Raw genomic sequence first — 14,702 nt, forward strand, 5'->3', positions numbered from 1 at the left:
CACTCTTTCTCCCTTCCTCTCTCTCTTCCTTGCTCTCACTCTTTCTCTCTCTCTTCTCTCACACACTTTCTCTCTTACTTGTATCTCTCTTCCTTGTATCTCTCTCACTCTTTCTCTGTCTTATTCTTTCTTACTCTTTCTTTCTCTATCTTCCTCTCTCACACTGTTTTTCTCTTTCTATCTTCCTTATATCTCACTCTTCCTCTCTTTTCCTCTTTTTCTCTCTCCTTTGCTGGACGCATGACGTACCATCTTATCTTTCTTTTTGTCTTGCAGGCTGTGATTCACAAATTGTCGAGGGATGACACGCCATCGCTGTACATAGTTTTATTTGTTGTTGTTTTGTTTTAATGAAAAGTTTTACTCACAGTTTTGTTTGTTGTTGTTTTGTTTTAAGAAAATATTTTATATGTAAATCCATACATGACTAAGATTCTTATTTGTCCAACCTCACAAGTATCTTTTTTAATAAACTACAACACCAGCCGATTTGTTAGGCTCAAGATTTAAAAACGTTCCTGTCACATTTGTTTGTGAGGGCGAACTGGGATGACATACAAGGAGCCGCTTCACAGAGGGAGACTTGCTGGTCCAAGAAGGTTGTTGAGGGTATGCTGGTTATGTGGGAAGAGAGTGCGTTACCTGATGATGTGGGGAGAAGCAGCGTGAAAGGAATATCTCTCACAGACAGACCTACGGTATGTTCTCAGAAATGCCTTGGACAGATGCGAGCTGATGGACTCAATCACAAAATGGCTTTTCAATGTTCATACCGAGTAACTTATCAACAGTTCGCACCCAGGCTCAGAGAGGAACAGCTGCTGCCCCTGGGCTCGACTTGCAGAGGGAGAACTACGGGTCGTCCGCTCCCAAAGGAACAGCAGTGTAGTAGCTAGAAGATAAAGAGGTACAGCAGCAGCCTAGCTCGCAAAGGTAGACAGCTGCGAGCCAATGCAGTGGCTTCTAAAAGCATAGCTGCGAAGTGGTCATGTTGGGCAGAGGGAGCGTGAAGGGGGTATCTCACAGAGAGAGACCTGCGGAATTTTTCCAGTCTTGGCTTCACAGATACAACTGCAGCCCCGAGAAGTCCCACAGGAACAGCTGCAAGCCCACCAGTGGTTCGCAAAGGGAGACTTGCGGGCCCAATAAGGTTGTTGGGGGTATGCTGGTGATAAAGGAACAGGGTGTGTTACCTGCTGATATGGAAAGAAGCAGCATGAAAGGGGTATCTCGCACAGACAGACCTCGGGTTTGTTTTCAGAGTTGCCTCGGACAGATGCAAGCTGACGGACTCAATCACAAAATGGCTTTTCAATGCTCATATAGTGTGACTTATTAACAGTTCACACTCAGTCTTGTAAAGGGACACCTGCGCCCCACAGCAGCGTACCAGCTTGCAAAGGTAGAGAGCTGCGAGCCAATGCAGTGGCTTCTAAAAGCATAGCTGCGAAGTGGTCATGTTGGGCAGAGAGAGCGTGAAGGGGGTATGTCACAGAGAGAGACCTGCGGAATATTTCCAGTCTTGGCTTCACAGATACAACTGCAACCCCGAGAAGTCCCACAGGAACAGCTGCGAGCCCACCAGTGGTTCGCAAAGGGAGACTTGTGGGCCCAATAAGGTTGTTGGAGGTATGCTGGTGATATAGGAACAGGGTGCGTTACCTGCTGATATGAAAAGAAGCAGCGTGAAAGGGGTATCTCGCACAGACAGACCTCCGGTTTGTTTTCAGAGTTGCCTCGGACAGATGCGAGCTGACGGACTCAATCACAAAATGGCTTTTCAATGCTCATATAGTGTGACTTATCATCAGTTCGCACCCAGTCTCGCAAAGGGATACCTGCGCCCCACAGCAGTGTACTAGCTTGCAAACGTAGAGAGGTCGGAGCCAACGAATGGGCTTCTAAAGCCACAGTCGCGACCTAGTGATATAAGGAGAGGCAGAGTGAAAGGCAAATCTCACACAGATGCAAGTGTGGCCTCACAGAGGTAAAACTGCGGAACCGATGGCTTCTACCAGAGACATGCGAGCTGACGGAGTAAATCACAAAATGGCTGTCAAAAGTTCACAGCCAATGAGCTGCACGCATGTGCTTGTAACCCCTCAGCCAATCACATGTCAGAATTCTCAAATATCGATATCTGTAAAATGTGATATTTCTCAAAAACTACTTAACAGATTTACACCATTTAAACATGCGTAATTTCTGGACCATCACCTTTCTCCCTGCCAAATATGCCATAATTCTGTTCAGCAGTTTCACTTATAGTCTTCTGTAAAGTTTCGAATCAAAACTACATGGAGAAAACAAGTTGTGGGACCCACTTTTTTCTCAGCCCCTCCTACACCATTCACCCCGAACTTTCAATATAAGAGCTAATCAAAAAAAGATAAACTTTTTGGATAATTTTATAAAGATTTGGCTAATGACACCAAAATTACAAGCACATAGAAGGCTCCAGAAGGGGGGCCGCGCAACCCCCCTTCCAACATGAGTTGGGGCTGCGCGGACCCCAGTGCACCCCCGCAACCCCTGCGAGTCCCTGCTATTATTTTTTAAGAAATACCCCCGGAACCTAGCCCACCCAAGGGCCTCAATAAAATGAAACATGAGAACCCACGACCCCAGCGTGAATTTTTGCTGATTTTCTTTTTTTTTTATTATTATTTTTTGGGCCCTGGGGGTACTTCTGGGACCCCCTGAGCAGACCTATGGGGTGAGGGTTTTCCTACCCTGCCCCCTTCTCTTGTTTTATACCTTTGTTTCTCTGTTTTCAGGTAACTCGCTTCTACCGATCCACAAGATGGCTGCCAACACTTCCTGATTTGGACTACTAGCAGCTCATCATGTGAAGCTCGTGCACGCGACTCAGGCGCCGCCCAGATATTGAAACTTTTTTATTTTTCCAATTTCTCAGCAACTACTGAACGGATTTACACCATTTTTAAAAAGGTCGCTTTATGACCCAAGCACTACCTTTCTGCCAAATGTGGGGCAATTCAGTTCAATAGTTTCGGCTGTAGCCTTGCACAAAGTTTCCTATGGAAAATTGATTTTTTTACTCTTATTTTTTGAATTTCTCAAAAACTACTGAACGGATTTACACCATTTTAAAAAAGGTCGCTTTCTTAACCAAGCTCTACCTTTTTACTAAATCTGGGATAATTCCGTTCAGCAGTTCAGTCTGTCGCTCGTCACAAAATTTCCGTAAGAAATTAACAAGGAGAAAACGAGCGACACTCTAGATCTGCTCACCTCAAATGTCTGTTTTTCTATCAAAATCTTTAAGCATAGGATTAGCACAGTGCTTGGTATTTTACCACTTCAAAGCTGTAATACTGTGCTTCTTTTTTGCATATTTTATTCGTCACTCTATGCCTGAAAGGGTATTTCTTTGACTTATACTGGGTGCTCCCTTGTGTCTGGACAAAGCTATACCTCTCTGAAGAGCTCTAATTAGAGCGAAACACTGTGTCAGGGGTTGCTTTTACTCATTTCAGGTTGGCTTGATTGGTATTTTACCACTTCAAAGCTGTAATACTGTGCCTGGAGTGGTAATTGGCTTTTGTCATTTTACAGCTCGGCAAGGACAGCACTGTGCCAGTCCTATGCTTAAAGACTTTGCTGTACAAAAGGCAAAAGACTTTGTCCTTTTCTATCTCGGTGTGGATGGCACTGTGCTAATCCTATGCTTAAAGATTTTGATAGAAAAACAGACATTTGAGGTGAGCAGATCTAGAGTGTCGCTGGTGTTGAGAGTGTTCCATACAGGAGCTGCTTTCCACCTAAACTTGAGAACTACCCGGAGTTCTCTGCTTCTTTTTTGCATATTTTATTCGTCACTCTATGCCTGAAAGGGTATTTCTTTGACTTATACTGGGTGCTCCCTTGTGTCTGGACAAAGCTATACCTCTCTGAAGAGCTCTAATTAGAGCGAAACACTGTGTCAGGGGTTGCTTTTACTCATTTCAGGTTGGCTTGATTGGTATTTTACCACTTCAAAGCTGTAATACTGTGCCTGGAGTGGTAATTGGCTTTTGTCATTTTACAGCTCGGCAAGGACAGCACTGTGCCAGTCCTATGCTTAAAGACTTTGCTGTACAAAAGGCAAAAGACTTTGTCCTTTTCTATCTCGGTGTGGATGGCACTGTGCTAATCCTATGCTTAAAGATTTTGATAGAAAAACAGACATTTGAGGTGAGCAGATCTAGAGTGTCGCTGGTGTTGAGAGTGTTCCATACAGGAGCTGCTTTCCACCTAAACTTGAGAACTACCCGGAGTTCTCTGCTTCTTTTTTGCATATTTTATTCGTCACTCTATGCCTGAAAGGGTATTTCTTTGACTTATACTGGGTGCTCCCTCGTGTCTGGACAAAGCTATACCTCTCTGAAGAGCTCTAATTAGAGCGAAACACTGTGTCAGGGGTTGCTTTTACTCATTTCAGGTTGGCTTGATTGGTATTTTACCATTTCAAAGCTGTAATACTGTGCCTGGAGTGGTAATTGGCTTTTGTCATTTTACAGCTCGGCAAGGACAGCACTGTGCAAGTCCTATGCTTAAAGACTTTGCTGTACAAAAGGCAAAAGACTTTGTCCTTTTCTATCTCGGTGTGGATGGCACTGTGCTAATCCTATGCTTAAAGATTTTGATAGAAAAACAGATATTTGAGGTGAGCAGATCTAGAGTGTCGCTGGTGTTGAGAGTGTTCCATACAGGAGCTGCTTTCCACCTAAACTTGAGAACTACCCAGAGTTCTCTGCTTCTTTTTTGCATATTTGCAAAAAAAAACAGAAGGCCACTAAACGCTGCGAATAAGTATATATATATATATATGTATATGTATATGTATGTATGTATGTATGTATGTATGTATGTATATATATATATATATATATCTATTGAGTCACAATGGTATCCTTTGCGAGCAGCACTCGAGGAACGGCGTAGGTTACCAGCCTAAATGCAGGGTATGGACAATATTCTCCAAGTGGGTTGGTTACAAGCAGCCCTTCACGTCGCCTGACGCGTTTCGCTGTAGAGCTTCTTCGGAGGTTGCGGTGAAAGGACCGTGCAGCGGTGTACTAACTCTCCCATATTAGCCAATTTAAACACGCCCCTGCATGGGGCTACCAATCACAATAATTCCAGGCATTGTGGGAGATGTAGTATTTATTTCACCTTTAGTAATCATTGTTGCACATTTGCTGCTAAGATGAAGTCCTCATTGGACCCCCGCTCAGGAAAATTGTCCTAAATCCCTCGTCGTTCCTGCGTTCTGCCGGTGCATCCGACCTCACGGCCCCCTGTGGATATGGGGTGGTGCCAGCTCGGCGGCAGGACTGCCGCCATTATATTGAGTCACAATGGTATCCTTTGCGAGCAGCACTCGAGGAACGGCGTAGGTTACCAGCCTAAATGCAGGGTATGGACAATATTCTCCAAGTGGGTTGGTTACAAGCAGCCCTTCACGTCGCCTGACGCGTTTCGCTGTAGAGCTTCTTCGGAGGTTGCGGTGAAAGGACCGTGCAGCGGTGTACTAACTCTCCCATATTAGCCAATTTAAACACGCCCCTGCATGGGGCTACCAATCACAATAATTCCAGGCATTGTGGGAGATGTAGTATTTATTTCCCCTTTAGTAATCATTGTTGCACATTTGCTGCTAAGATGAAGTCCTCATTGGACCCCCGCTCAGGAAAATTGTCCTAAATCCCTCGTCGCTCCTCCGTTCTGCCGGTGCATCCGACCTCACGGCCCCCTGTGGATATGGGGTGGTGCCAGCTCGGCGGCAGGACTGCCGCCATTATATTGAGTCACAATGGTATCCTTTGCGAGCAGCACTCGAGGAACGGCGTAGGTTACCAGCCTAAATGCAGGGTATGGACAATATTCTCCAAGTGGGTTGGTTACAAGCAGCCCTTCACGTCACCTTACGCGTTTCGCTGTAGAGCTTTTTGGAGATTGCGGTGAAAGGACCGTGCAGCGGTGTACTAACTCTCCCATATTAGCCAATTTAAACACGCCCCTGCATGGGGCTACCAATCACAATAATTCCAGGCATTGTAGGAGATGTAGTATTTATTTCACCTTTAGTAATCATTGTTGCACATTTGCTGCTAAGATGAAGTCCTCATTGGACCCCCGCTCAGGAAAATTGTCCTAAATCCCTCGTCGCTCCTCCGTTCTGCCGGTGCATCCGACCTCACGGCCCCCTGTGGATATGGGGTGGTGCCAGCTCGGCGGCAGGACTGCCGCCATTATATTGAGTCACAATGGTATCCTTTGCGAGCAGCACTCGAGGAACGGCGTAGGGCACCCGGCAGGGCCTGCTGGCTCGACACTGTGGGCCTAGACCTTGACCCCCTAGAGTCTCAGATGACGAAGCTCCGCCAGTAAGGGTGGGATGATGGACTCTTTACTCCTGCCAGGTGATGAGCAAACTATCTGAGGTGGTTTCTTTACACTTTTTCGCAGCGTTTAGTGGCCTTCTGTTCTTTTTTAACGGACTTAGCACCTCCTGTTAGTTGTTTAAGTACTGATTGGGGAGTAGAGGTGTGGTAGTCCTTAAATTAATTCCCCTGTGACCCCTTTATATATTGTGTTTTTGGTTACTGTCACATCTACAACTGAGATATACATTCAATCCCTAACAAACCCATACATACACTCACTCAACCATACAGTACTCTAAAAACCATGCACCCATAGAATCACCCACTCATACATCTATGCACAGAGTCACACACACCTCACCCACTAATACACTCAGGCACCCATACAGATACTCAGACAACCAATCAATAACCCATATAGACACTCATATAGCTATTCACAAAACCATGTAGCCACTTATACACCAACACACAGACACATACAGAGATTCACACAGTTTAGTCACTAGTATGCAGTAAGATACATTTAATGACTCACATATAGTCTCAGTTACGCACCTAGTAAATCATCCATTCACACACTTGTACATCCACTCATTCTTCAACATGCCTTTCCCTATATATATTAAACATATTAAAACTGTTTAGAAACACATAGTCAATGGATGATGTCATCAGTGATGTCATCAGTGATGTCATTTGAGATGTCATCAGTGATGTCATCAGTGATGTCACTGACCATGTCATGAGTGATGTAATATGTGACGTCATCAGCAATGCATTGCGGGCGCGCGAGTTATAGTTAGCTGAACTAACTATAACGGTGGAATTTCAATGGTTTTGTACGAGTGAAATGTCCAGCTAACTATAACATGTGTGAAACCTATGGTTTTTTCAGTGAATATATATATATACATGTACAATGTTCATTGTCTTCTTTTTGCATGCCTGTTTCAGTAGCTAATTCTCATCTCGTAGGCCACCACAGATAACATATCTCACGATGTCTACATCTACTTCCTATCTGGCTTCTTCATCCAGAAAGGAACAGGGCCTCTGTGACAGAATTCATCTTGCTCAGTCTTACTGAAGACCCAAAGCTCCAGCTCCCAATCTTTGTCTTCTTCCTTCTTGTCTATATCATCACACTAGTTGGAAATATCGGTATGATGGCTCTGATTAGGATATCTACTCATCTTCACACTTATATGTACTTCCTGCTCTCTCACATGTCCTTTGTAGATTTCTGCTACTCTACCACTATTACGTCCAATATGCTGGCAATTGTCATATCAAACAAAAAAACTATCTCATTTTCTGGATGTGTGACACAAATGTTTTCTTTTGCAGCTATGGGGGGTGTAGAGGTGTTCATATTACCAGGGAGGTCCTATGACCAGTTGCTATATGCAATCCATTGCTTTATACAGCCATGTTGACCAAAAAAGCATGTGCATACCTTTTGGGAGGAGCATATGTAATAGGCTTCACTCATGCTCTGCTTCACACCCCTTGTCCACTAAGATTGTTTTTCTGAGACTCTAACAAGATTGCCCATTCCTATTGTGATATACCACCTCTGCTGAAGCTTTCTTGCTCTAATAGCTCTGATAATGTGGCGCTACTAATTTTTGTGACAGGAAGCTGCATTTTAGGTCCTCTAGTCTTAGTTCTTTTATCTTATGCTTACATTCTTAATACCATAATGATGATCAGCTCTGAAAGCAGATGAACATCATTTTCTACTTGCTGTTCCCACTTTGTTTGCATCACTTTATGCTTTGGGCCTCTGATCTTCATGTACATAAGACCCAGATTAAAATATTCTATGCATCATGACTATGGTGCATCAGTGTTCTGTGCAGTGATAATTCCAATGCTGAAATCTCTGATCCACAACTTGATGAATAAGGATGTCAAAGAGGCCCGAGAAAAATAATGCCCTAAAAGTAATGGTGAAAACACACACACACGTGTCTATTGCTGGTTACTATGGGTGTACGTGCACACGTAGATGCTCCTGTGGGATATATATTTGTGCATTGTGTATTTATTAGCAAATAGCTTAACATATTGAGGAAATCTTCACATGTAAAGCCTGATTGCTAAAATTGTTTTATATTAGAAGACAACTACAAGTATGTCAAGTAGAAATTAGTATAAGAAGTAGTATTTCTTGTCACCTAAATCTAAGTCTAAGCTAATCCTTAGTAATGTGATCTTACTGTCCGAAGAAACGCATCACAATGATTCATGCGGCCACATGGCAAAACAGAGTGAAGTCTGGAAATTTACTTCACATTTATTGTACCTCAGTGACTTATGTTCAACATTTATGAATAAACAACACCAATATCCACGGGTCTAAAAATCAGCAAAGTTTTCTAGAACAACACAACACAAATATGGAATGACCAAAGAGTTATCTGGGCATACCTTCTGGTAGGACGGATTCCCATCACTCACCAAAGTGAAATGCTTCATCATCTGCTTCTCCTCCTGGCGCCACACTAGTGACGCCAAGGGCTACAACCTCTCAACTGTGAGGGGGAGTTCACGGGTGTTTTATCAAGAAAAACTGATCCACTAGATGTGAAGGAATATTGATAATGGGGAGTGATGGACGCAGTGCGTGAACAGTGTGAAAGTGAAATATAAAATGATCTTAGAGGGAGAAATGTATTTAGTATACCTCAAGGATCAGGTTAGAAATGGTGCAGTGACAGTTTTGACATAATAACTGTCTGTGTCAAATGGTCGACATGTTTCTGCCTACGGACTACTTCTGTCCACGGCTTTCTTCAGGACCAAACACTCTATAGATAATTACTGTGCAAAATAATGTGCCCAAATTAAATGCAAAAAAATGTTTTAGTATAGTGAATAATCAAAATCACAGTTGTAACAAACTCAACCATGTAACCTGGATTTGGAGGTATTCAAATCCTCAGCTGCACCACGGATACTGTGGGTATCTGTGAAAAAATAATAAACACAGAGAGGAAAATCACCTATCGTGTGTCTAGAAAACCTTGCATACATTGTTAGTTTAATAAAATACTAGTGACATAACAATTATCATCTAGTTGCTAGAATAGCAAACAAAACCTTACCCATGTACTGTGAGGAAGGCACCTCACCACTCCTGGCAACGGCTCAGGATATTGAGGCCCGCTCTGTAGGGAATACAGAGAGCAAGAAAATGCTCAAAGTATAGTTTAATCAAATTTTTTAATTTTTTAAAAAAAACTTTTCTGGTCAATGAATGTCAATCATGAAAAAGCCCAGCACGTACTAGGACAAATGTCAGCAATCTGGAGCACATGCTCACAGCTATGGAGGGATCAAAATACAATGTTTTTTATAGATAAGCCCAGCACCAGCCGGTACTTGGACTAATATCAGCACCCAAATATCTGGAGTGCATGCTCACAACTATGGAGAGATCAAAATACAATGGGGCAGATTTATGAGCCCCTTGCGCAACTTTTGCGTCACTTTTAACATGGGAAAAGTGACTCAAAAGTGGTGCAAGGGACTCATAAATCTGCCCCAATGTCTTTTATAGATAGGGCAAACAGGATTTACTCAATAACAATCAGAATGCAATCTAATCCTATTAATTCAACTAGCGTCTATGTTGCTTGGTATAAAAGTATCCGAAAGTCTTATTTAGAGAACGACCTCTGCGGTACTCAATCCATTCAAAACAAATTTGAATATTCAACACAAAATCTCGTTTCATGTAAAACAAATCATTCTTGGCCATTATTCAAACTACGGTATTCCACAAAAACTGTTCATAATCGAGTGTTTTTACCCCATTATAAGAAAGGGTGTTCCATCAGCTGCTGTATAGTCAGAACTGAATGGTATAAGTAATATACGAGGGACAGTTCACTCAACACATAAACGATTGCTAAGGAATGGTAACTACATTCAAAATACCATAACGGAACACGACCTATCCCCGTGTTGTATAAAGGTGAGTTCTCGTTCAGGATGTCTTTTAAAAAACAGAATGTAAATAGCAGCATACTTATAATAAAGCAGAGTCACTCTCGAGTAATATACGAGGAACAATTCGCCCAACATATAAACGATTGCTAGGTAATGGTGATGCAGATTCGGTCCTTCTCTTCCCCTCGATTTCCGCGGACAAGATGATTCCTCAGTCACACGCACACACACACTTCACGCGCTGGTCGGGCCCATAACACCAACATTCATTCTTTAATCAGCCTATACGCGCCTAACAAAGGGAAGAAGAAACGCTAAGCTAGTTCCAGAACCAAATCGCTTCCCAAGAGGTCGATCGGATCATTTAGTTGAACCTGTGTTTAGTGAAACCTTATTACTATAACAATCAGTTGATAATAAGACATTGCAATGAAAGAATAACCCGACACCTTTAATTTAATCAATACATTTTATCTAATTCAAATGCAAGTTAAATCTCAATTTAGCATTTCATCTTTTGTCATATTTACCTATTCTGGCTAAGTGCTGTCCTCTAAGTCAGAACTCGGTCCTCTGCAAAACGACTAAGTCCGAATTTATCATGTAGAGTCACCGTCCTCTCCGTCAGCATAGCCTCAGCATTCAAAAGCTTGTCAGGATCTGCATTACTAGCCCTCTCTAGTCTACCTTTATTTATACCAAAATTTACATTCCAAATGTTGCAAATATAACTTTCCGAACATTCTATCGGTCAAAACGTCGACATCTAAATACATTAAGAAACATCAACACCTTTTCTCACACCTTATAAGTTTCAAATATAGGAATAGAAATTAGCAGCCATGGGTAGATGGCTACATCTACGGAAGTTTCCCAGGGATAAAAATGTATACAATTGTTGCAGATTCATAAAGACAGTCCGGGTTCATGAGGTTATTCTTTAGATTTGAAACATTTCTTCATGTTCAGAGGCATTGGCAGGTTTCCCAGAGAAGTCATCATGGGCATGGTCTATCAGGTCAAGTCGAGGGCACGGTCACAGCCAGTTCCGATGCCTTTTCATTGTCTCAATTGTGACGTACTGCGCGTTTAGCTTAGGCTTCAGTCGGCAGCCATCTTGTGGTAGGCCAGAATGGCCAACTTAAGCAAAGAAAACACAAAACCGTAATTAATACATGGAAATAATTAAAACAGTGTTGATCCCTTGCTAATACCCATATGTGTGTGCATTTATCTAGCCATTTGCGACATCTAAAGCCATTAATGCGTGTTTATTTAAGCGCAAATCACAATAACATCACAGAAGCAACATTTATCGTATTAATATGCGTACAGACTTAGTTCACTTAATATTCTAGCCATTCAATCTGCATTTCCCGCATGTATTCTTTCTGTTAATAGGGTTGATTAATAAACCACGTCAAACCATTGATCCTTATGATTAATTACCTAGTTATTTTAATAAGAACATGCGAAAATGGAGTGGGTACAAAAATTATACCTGCTCCAGCAATCCCCCCTTTGGTGATTTTATCACCACAAAATCACAACCCACAAATTCAAATTTCCTCCCCTTTTTGGAAGATATCAAAAATGTGTTCTTGCTCATTTTCATAGTCTTGTTTCCCCTTCTTGTTTTGTTTTGTCATACATACTCTCCTTCCACTCTTCTAATTCTATTTCCTCCAAATCCCTTTCTTGTTTCTTTTCTTTCTTTTTGTAAATTTCTTTCCTAAGTTTCTTTTTATTTCTTCTATATCTACAACACAAACATCCTAGTCTACACATCAATAATATGAAAATCACACATGTTAATGGAAACAATATTTTACCAATGATGGTACTACCTATTTTACCTAAGAAATTTTTAATAACAGCCATTTTATTACTAATTTTAGTCCAGATACTTTCAGCTTCCAGTGGTACTATTTCATCATGCAATTTTGTAATATTTTTTATATAAACCTTTAGATCTTTGCTTTCATCAGGAATGTAGGTGCAACAATGATGAACTTTCAGCATTCCACAGACTCCACCCTCTTTTGCCAATAGAATGTCAAGGGCAAGTCGGTTTTGCATTACCATAGCACGCATGGCAACCATTTCAGTATTTACTAATAAGAAACCTCCAGCAGTGCTTGTTGACAAGCGATCCACTACTGTTGACAATTTCCGAATATTGTTTGCATTTAAAGATATTCCCATTGCTGGTATCAAAGCTCCAAAAATATCACCTACAATTTCAGCCCAAGTTTCTCTTCTACTACGCATTAGTATGTTATTATGTTCAGCATTTTCTATTCTATCCATGTGAAAGATTTTAGGAAAGACCAGGCCAACATAACATGTGCCATACCAATGGTCTGGCAACCTATAGTAAGCCCTATTCCCACAAATGTAGTATAATCCAGGAAAAACTGGATCTTCTCCACCTCTAAATCCCCATCCAGTTGCAATAAAATATGTATCATGGCACTCGCTAGTCCCTATGAAATAGTAATCATACTGGGATCTCTTCCTTGTAATGCATAATTTGCCTTTCTGTGGTGTATCTATAGCCATTGTTGGACTGGCTCCATTCTTCAACTCCCTTTCTTTCTCGATGTCCCACATTGTTTCACCCATTTCACCTCCTTCTGCTTTCTTGTGTATGTTCAATCTTCTCCTCTCAACCATGTTTAAGAATGTTTTCTCTTCTTTCTTTAAACTACAGGTTAAATTATTTCTAAAAACATATTCTAAGGTTAATTCTTTAGTTTCTATAAAAATCTCACCTAAGATATTAGCTTCTTTAGCAGGATTCAGTTCTTTATTCATAGGCAATTGCCCAAGAATGTTAACTACATTTGACATATTATAATCTAATTTCCCTAATTGATAGAATATACTAATTAACACACTACATGAAATTCCATACATAGCTGGAAGGTGATGATAAGTTGCTGGAGCAGAGTTTTCTATTGAAAATGTATTGAGATTTAAACTCCAGTTATGTTTTATGTTATAATTAAAATTACGGATAATTAACTATTAAATACTAATTTTGTTGAAGTCTCTAACTAACCAACTTTACTAACGAAAGAGTTACACGCGGGAATGCATTTATGTTGCTTATTTATATGTGAACTAAATTAGTGAGCGGATTAATTAGATACGTGTGGTTAATGTGCTATTTGTTATTTGTTTAAGCGCAAACGTTTTAAAATAACGTGCTTCTAATGCTTCTTTGTGTTGCAGAAGGCTAGATAATTACATACACATAAGGGTGTTAGTGGGAATTAACACTGTTTAATCATTATGATGTAGTAACGTTGTTTGTATTTCTTTTAATTAAGATGGTCTGTTTTGGCCTAATCCAAGCTGGCCGATATTTACAGCCTGCATTCGAGTGATTGAAATGTGACGAGAGGCCTCGCTGAGCATGGTTGAAAACCACCTGACTTCGGCCTCTGTCTGAATTAAAAGTTTCCGTGAGGACAGCAGCTCCAGGCTCGCTGCCAATTGCCCTTGGAGAAGAATAAAGCCACAATGAACTCTGATAATCTTGCGGTGGCTTCACTGTGATTCCGAGGAAGAGCATTCATGAATGTATCGTTTTAGCTTGAAGCTTCCTTCTTCCGTGTTTTTATTTTTGTGATTTTTCGAGAGCGGAGGTTTTTCTAAATGTTGCAAAACAACATCCTTTCCTGCTCGCTTTGCTCAGCAGCTCAACGGACGTTTAGAGATTGTTTGTTATTTTCAAATTGATATTTTTCTTATAAATATTACTAGACTAGAGAGGGTCTGTTACGATTTTAGCCACTTCTTCCTGAACCTATGCTCGAGAGGATCGACGCTGATTGAGAGGACGGCGACTCGGGAGACTTTACTGAGAGACCTGTCCTGACCCTAAGTCCTAGAATAGGTAACTATGAGAATAATGATTTTGCTATTGATTGACTTTTCTTTGAACTAATTTGGATAAACAAACATTGTTTGAATCATAGCGTCTGGTGGTTATTTCTTTGTCATTTATTGAGTTTCAGATGTATTTCCTGTGTTTAAAATCATGACTCAAGACATATCTTTATGGTCACATTGACCTCGTATTAGATGCAGATTGGTTTAGGTTTCCTCTTGTATCTACAGTTTGGATAGAGTAATAGAACGAATGTTAGTGTGATGGGCCCTAGCGTATGATGATTGTATGTGCGTATGACTGTGGAATTACTCTGTCCGTGGAAGTAGGGAGAATTTATATGCGCCGATCTGCAGCAGTTTCCTGGTAGCAGTATGATGGTTTTAGATTATTGTCTTGATCTGATAGATTGCTTGTACATAGGCTTTTGATTTATTGATTTATTGATTGAT

This window comes from Triturus cristatus, chromosome 4_1 (genome assembly GCF_964204655.1).
Source record: "Triturus cristatus chromosome 4_1, aTriCri1.1, whole genome shotgun sequence".
NCBI classification, from domain to species: domain Eukaryota; kingdom Metazoa; phylum Chordata; class Amphibia; order Caudata; family Salamandridae; genus Triturus; species Triturus cristatus.